Source organism: Triticum urartu, chromosome 7, assembly GCF_003073215.2.
Source record: "Triticum urartu cultivar G1812 chromosome 7, Tu2.1, whole genome shotgun sequence".
NCBI classification, from domain to species: Eukaryota; Viridiplantae; Streptophyta; class Magnoliopsida; order Poales; family Poaceae; genus Triticum; species Triticum urartu.
Genome location: NC_053028.1, coordinates 63,250,301 through 63,256,040, shown reverse-complemented (window position 1 = coordinate 63,256,040; position 5,740 = coordinate 63,250,301). Strand labels below are relative to the sequence as shown.

The window sequence follows — 5,740 nt, the reverse complement described above, 5'->3', positions numbered from 1 at the left end:
ATGAAGAACGCCCTCCTCGCCGTGGCGGCGGTCCTGCTAGGCACCGCGTCGGCGGCGACCTACGGGGTCAGGCGAGCCGGGCGGCGTGTGGGGCATCAACACCGACTACGCCAGGTGGGCGGCCGACAAGAAGTTCCAGCCGGGCGATGAGGTCGTCTTCGAGTACTCGCCCACGGCGCACGACGTGGTCGAGGTCAGCTAGGCCGGCTACGACTCCTGCAGCACCGCCAACGCCATCAACACCTTCAGCTCCGGGAACGACGTCGTCGCCCTCAACGCCACCGGCACCCGCTACTTCATCTGCGGCTTCCCTGACCACTGCGTCACCATGAAGATCGTGATCGACGTCGTGTCGGGCTCCTCCTCCTCCTCACCGGCGTCACCCATGCCAGCCGCAGGTCCTGGCGCGAGCAGCTCTCCGCCGGCGCCACCCTCCTCCGCCGCTACCTCCGTAGGGGCCGCGCCAGGATTTGGCCTCGTCGCCCTACTGGCGGCAGGTCTCATGGCTTGAACGCATATATTCATCAGCTGCGGTGTGCACACATGAGCTTATATATTGTTGACTATACCTATTATCACGGGTGAATACATATATTCTTTTTTAGAGCGAGAATGTGATAATTACTTGTATCTATCATGTTTGTATGTAATCTGCAAGCCTTGATGTATTTTCTACTGACTAGTTTTTTTAACGGGAAGCTTACTTTATTAATCAAAGGATGGATATATCGTTTGCCAGCAGACTCACAATGAAATCAGGCAGAGCATCAATCCAATGAGATGGATTATTAGCACGTCCTCATCTAGCCAGCTCACGAGCTGCATAATTTGACTCTCTAATACAATGTTCAATAGTAAACCTCTCGAAATCTACTAGATAACTACGACATTCATCAAGAACCGGCACTACCAGCATAGAATAACCTTCATTGAATCTAAGTGCATCCACCATCGTGATATTATCCGATCTCACCACCAAGCTATTGCATCCCGTATCTCTTGTTAGCTTTAGTCCTTCAAGCAGAGCTACCGCTTCTGCCGTGAACACATCAACTACATGTTCTAATCTCATCGTGGACACCGACATGAAAGATCCCCGGTAATCACGGATGACAGCACCACAAGACCCTACATAATCGACAAGTTGTCCTGCTAGATCTTGGGTGTAGGTTAGTTAATTGCCCCCCCCCCCCCCCCCCCCCCCCCATCATTTTTTTAATGAGAACCCAACAGCTTTTTTTTAAAAGCTGACCAGCCGCAGCTGAAAACAAGAAAAATAAAATAGCGAGCGAGTCTAGCGTATGGCAAGATACTGGATCGCGGCCCAGCAGGGCACACCCCTACGGCTATAGGAACACTTTGGCGCTTAAGGCGCTGGTTAGGATGTCTCATCGAGACCTCCTATTCTGTGCTTATGGCGTGGGATAGGACGGGTAACACCCACCATGGTGTAATGGGCCACGTTCCAATTAGTCGTTCCCCTTTTGCATGTCCCCGGTTGCAACTCCACCACCGACAACCATTTTTTTCAATAGTAAGTCCATCATTGATACGTAACTTGGCCAGACTAAATTCTTGTCACATTTGCAAGTCCACACTCGACACACAACTATGAGTCAACCAGTGATGTTTGAACTTGCCATCAATGTTCACTTTGATGCATGAAGTCGAAGAATACGCCAAACTGGTGCTAAAACTTGGCTTTTTGGTAGAAATACAGTTCAAATCATGTTTTCATGGGTCTGCACTCCTGACTTGGATGCGAACGTGTCTGTGGGACACACTGTCAGCGAGTGCGACCGCATGGGTCGGTGAAATTTTGTGGAAAATTCCTTTATTTTATTTTATTTTATTGCAAAGAAGCCCAAGAGCTGTAGGACAGAACAACAAAACGATTCGGCCCCCCAAATCCCTAACCCTCGTTCCCCTTTCGACCACGGCGGTGAGCCCCAGGGCTGGACGGTGGTGGTGAGCCCCAGAGCTGGACGGCGGTGGCGAGTCCCTGGAGATGAGGTTAGCAGACACAAGGATGGCTGACAGTAACACATACATGTCATCCCCTTACACACACAGTCAACCAACACATGGGCACTGATCAAATATTAAAGAGAAATACTAATGTGATAAGATTCACTTCTATCTAAAAGTGTCCAAAAAGCCATCGTCTAACATTCAGACAAGCAACTGTTCAACATTCAGTGTCCAAAATTCAGTTAAGCATATGTCAAAAATTTCAGCAATTATGATACTGTTAAATTTTCAGTATATCTTCTGACTATTTCTGATAAAATCAAATCCACCTTCCTGTATGTCATCAAATCTGCATTTTTTGTCCATCGCAATTACCAAAAAAGAGACGCCTTTCTAACTCACGCATTACCTGTGAACAAACAACACAAACAACATTTTGAAATCCCTAATTGTCATGGCGCATTAAGGGGATAACCTAAATACAATTCTCATTCATCACAGCAGCCCCACACCATACTGATCCAGGTTCCTGTCACTCCACGAGTTCATCTAAAACCCTAACGAAAACAAGGGACGCGGGGGCAGAGGAGACGAGGCAATTCTTACCGTATGGAGGGGCTGCATCGTCGGGTTCTCGCCAACGAGGCTCCGCCATCCACGCGCACTGGCATCCTCACGATCCACCCAAGAAGCGGCTCCGAACGATCGAACTAGGAGAGGCGAGAAGAAGAGCTCAAGACAGACGAACATGCACGATCGAACTAATCTGCAAAATGTTAGGATGAGGGCGGGAATTCAGGGCTGCCATGTCCCACCGGCTCATGAGCTTCTTTGCGAAAAGGGGGGTTTTACAAAAAAAATCGCCGACCCACGCGCCCACACGCCTTTGTGCGCAGTCACACTCGCTGACAGCGGGTCACGCAGACACGCTGACATCCTAGTCAGCAGCACGGGCTTATGAAAACATGATTGAACCATATTTACACCAAAGAGCCAAGTTTTCACACCAGTTCGGCGTATTCTTCAAGTTCATGGCACCAAAGTGAACATTGGTGCCAAGTTTAGGCACCACTGCTGTAATTACCTCATTTTTGTACCGGTTACAAATCCACCCCAGACATGAAATTCTTAGCCGCACATTTTTCTCTCTTCCCAGGTGCAAGTCCACCTTCGACACACAACTAGAGTCCAATCTATTTTTTTTTCTAGTTGGAAGACCAACTACACTTCTCACATGCAATTGGGGGTCACATTTTTTTGTCCCAGTTACAAGTCCATCCTCGATAAGCAACTGGGGGGAGACCAATTTCTTCCGGTTGCAACTCCACCCCCGATACGCAACTGCGGCCCGTCCCAATTTTATTCAACTTGTAAGTCCATCCTTGACATGCAACTGCATGCCCACAAAGAGACTGCAATTAGTGGTGGAGGGGGGTTGTCGGTCACTTCCGTCCCAATATTTTAAAATGTTCATTTTTTTTCATTTTCAAAAGTCTTGAATATTTTCTAAAATTATCAAATTTTTAAAACATCATTATTAGTTAGAAAAACAATCATGATCTTCTTTTTTCCAAATTGATGAACATTTTTTAAATTCACAAATAATTTTTAACTTATCTGTGTTTTCGTTTTTTTGTTTATTTTTCCCTCTTTCTCTTTCTCTTTCCCTCTTTCTTTTCTTTTATCATTAAATATTATTTCATTTTTATTTTCATTATTGTTTTAGTTTTTCCTTTTGATTATCATTTTTTTGTTCATCACTTACTTAAAAATGTTTATAGTGTGTTTTTAAATGTTCACCATGGTTTAAAATAACATCACATTTTTTTGACATGTTCACCGCGTTTGAAAAGATGTTCATCGTGTTTTAAAACATATTCACCGTGTTACGTGAATTGTTTTTTTTTGCATATTTAAGAAAATATCATGGTGTTTTACAATTTTTTGATGATGTGTTTCAAAGATGTTCACCGCATTTTAAAGATGTATATTGCATATTTATAAAATCTTCATTTTATAACTTATAAAGTGGTCATCATGATTTTAAAAAATATTCATCTCGTTCTACAAAAAAATGACCTCATTCTAAAATTTATTCACCGCATTTTAAAAAATATATTGATTCGTGACTTGGCGCACCATGCATCAGCAACTCGGCGCAGCCTAGCAGTGCAGAAAACTGATTCAATTCTAGTCCGGTTCATGAATGGGTGAAAAAAAAACAAAGACAAACAAAAAAACAAACAAAGACAAACAAAGGGGCCACAGATAGTTGTTGGTGTGTGATTACAGCAGTGGGATGATTTGGTGTCTTGATTTTTCGTTCATTAGTGCACTTGATTTTTCATTCGGTGTCTTGAACCGCTTACTAATCACATATATGTATGAGCAATGCTACATCTACAAAGAGGTTGTTACGTAACCTACATATGGAATGATTTGGCTGACTTTAATTGGACGTTAGAGAGGGCTGGGGCCCACCTGAAAATAGTGGGGGGGGGGGGGTGATGTTAGAGGGAAAGGAAGTTTACGTAGGTTAAGTAACAACTGTACTAAGTCTAGCATTTTCGTATCGATAATACTCCATCTACGAACGAGGCTACGAAAAGTAACGTAAACTGCCTAACAATATTACTCCCCCCCTCCTCCCCCTTGATTTTTAGAGGGTGGGCCCCTCAATCCCCCTATACCCATTCTAAAATGTCCACGTTGCACATTACGTAAGGTACGTAGGTTAGTTTACGTAGATGTATGGTAGCCTCCCTTCGCCACTCCACGTCTGACCCGTCTTGGTCTCCCTCACTTCGCTTGCCTATCGTATCGGCTCGGCTTTGTCTGTCGAGCGACGACTTCTGCCTCTGACGACTCGACTATCACTCATGACAAGTAGTAGTTGTCTCTATGCAGTAGCCAGCCTTTATTAAGCCTCGCCAGAAGCGACTAGTTTGCTTCCCGAATGCCTCTTTTTTGTACTAATTAATATGTATGGTCTAGTCTTCCAATGTCCCATTCCTTGCCGCCGACGCACGCTAGATGGAGAGTAAGCAGGCTACCTTGCTTGCATTGCATTCGTTAAACGGCAGCTTCCGCGCCTTTCCTGCCTGCCTGCCTGCTTCAATTGATATGAATGCTCATTATGTCACATCTAGAATGAGCCCTAGACACATCCAAAATATATATATACTTGCCTTAAAAAACCCAAAATTATATTTATACTTGTCTATTTTTGCAAAAGAACCAATCAGCTAGCATCGTGTAGTTTCTGTTGGCGGGAGGACGCAAGCTCGCTGCAGGAAGTCGTTAATTAACCGTCGTACGATTTCGGCGGGCGGCACAATCAGGACGTCATGTCTAAGCTGACATCAGTTATGCTCGAAGTCAAACATGCATGGTAAGTTAAGTACTTCATCCTTTCATCTATATAAGGCCTAATGCGTTTTTTAAAACCGTCTTTGACTATTGACAAGATTAATAGTACATGATATCCATAATGTGCTTTGTGTAAGTTGCATGTCATATATTATTGCTCTAGTATTTGGTTAAAGTTAACCTCGAAAAACGCATTATGCTCTATATAAATGGAAGGAGAGAGTATACTGAAACCAGCAGCCGGCCGACACAAGTCCATCCTCGGTTTCCAAGCTTCATCAGCAGCATGAATCATGCCGGCTTCCGCCAGAACTAAACCCTACATAAACCCACCAGCCACACATGCTCAAACCACACTGCTCTACTCAGCTACCCGATCGAGTACACAGCACCAAAAGCT

At 44.5% G+C, this 5,740-nt stretch overlaps 1 pseudogene; it reads left to right on the top strand.

Moving 5' to 3' along the window:
• Window positions 1-511, top strand: LOC125525569 (annotated as a pseudogene).
• The last annotated feature ends 5,229 nt before the right edge of the window (window positions 512-5,740 follow it).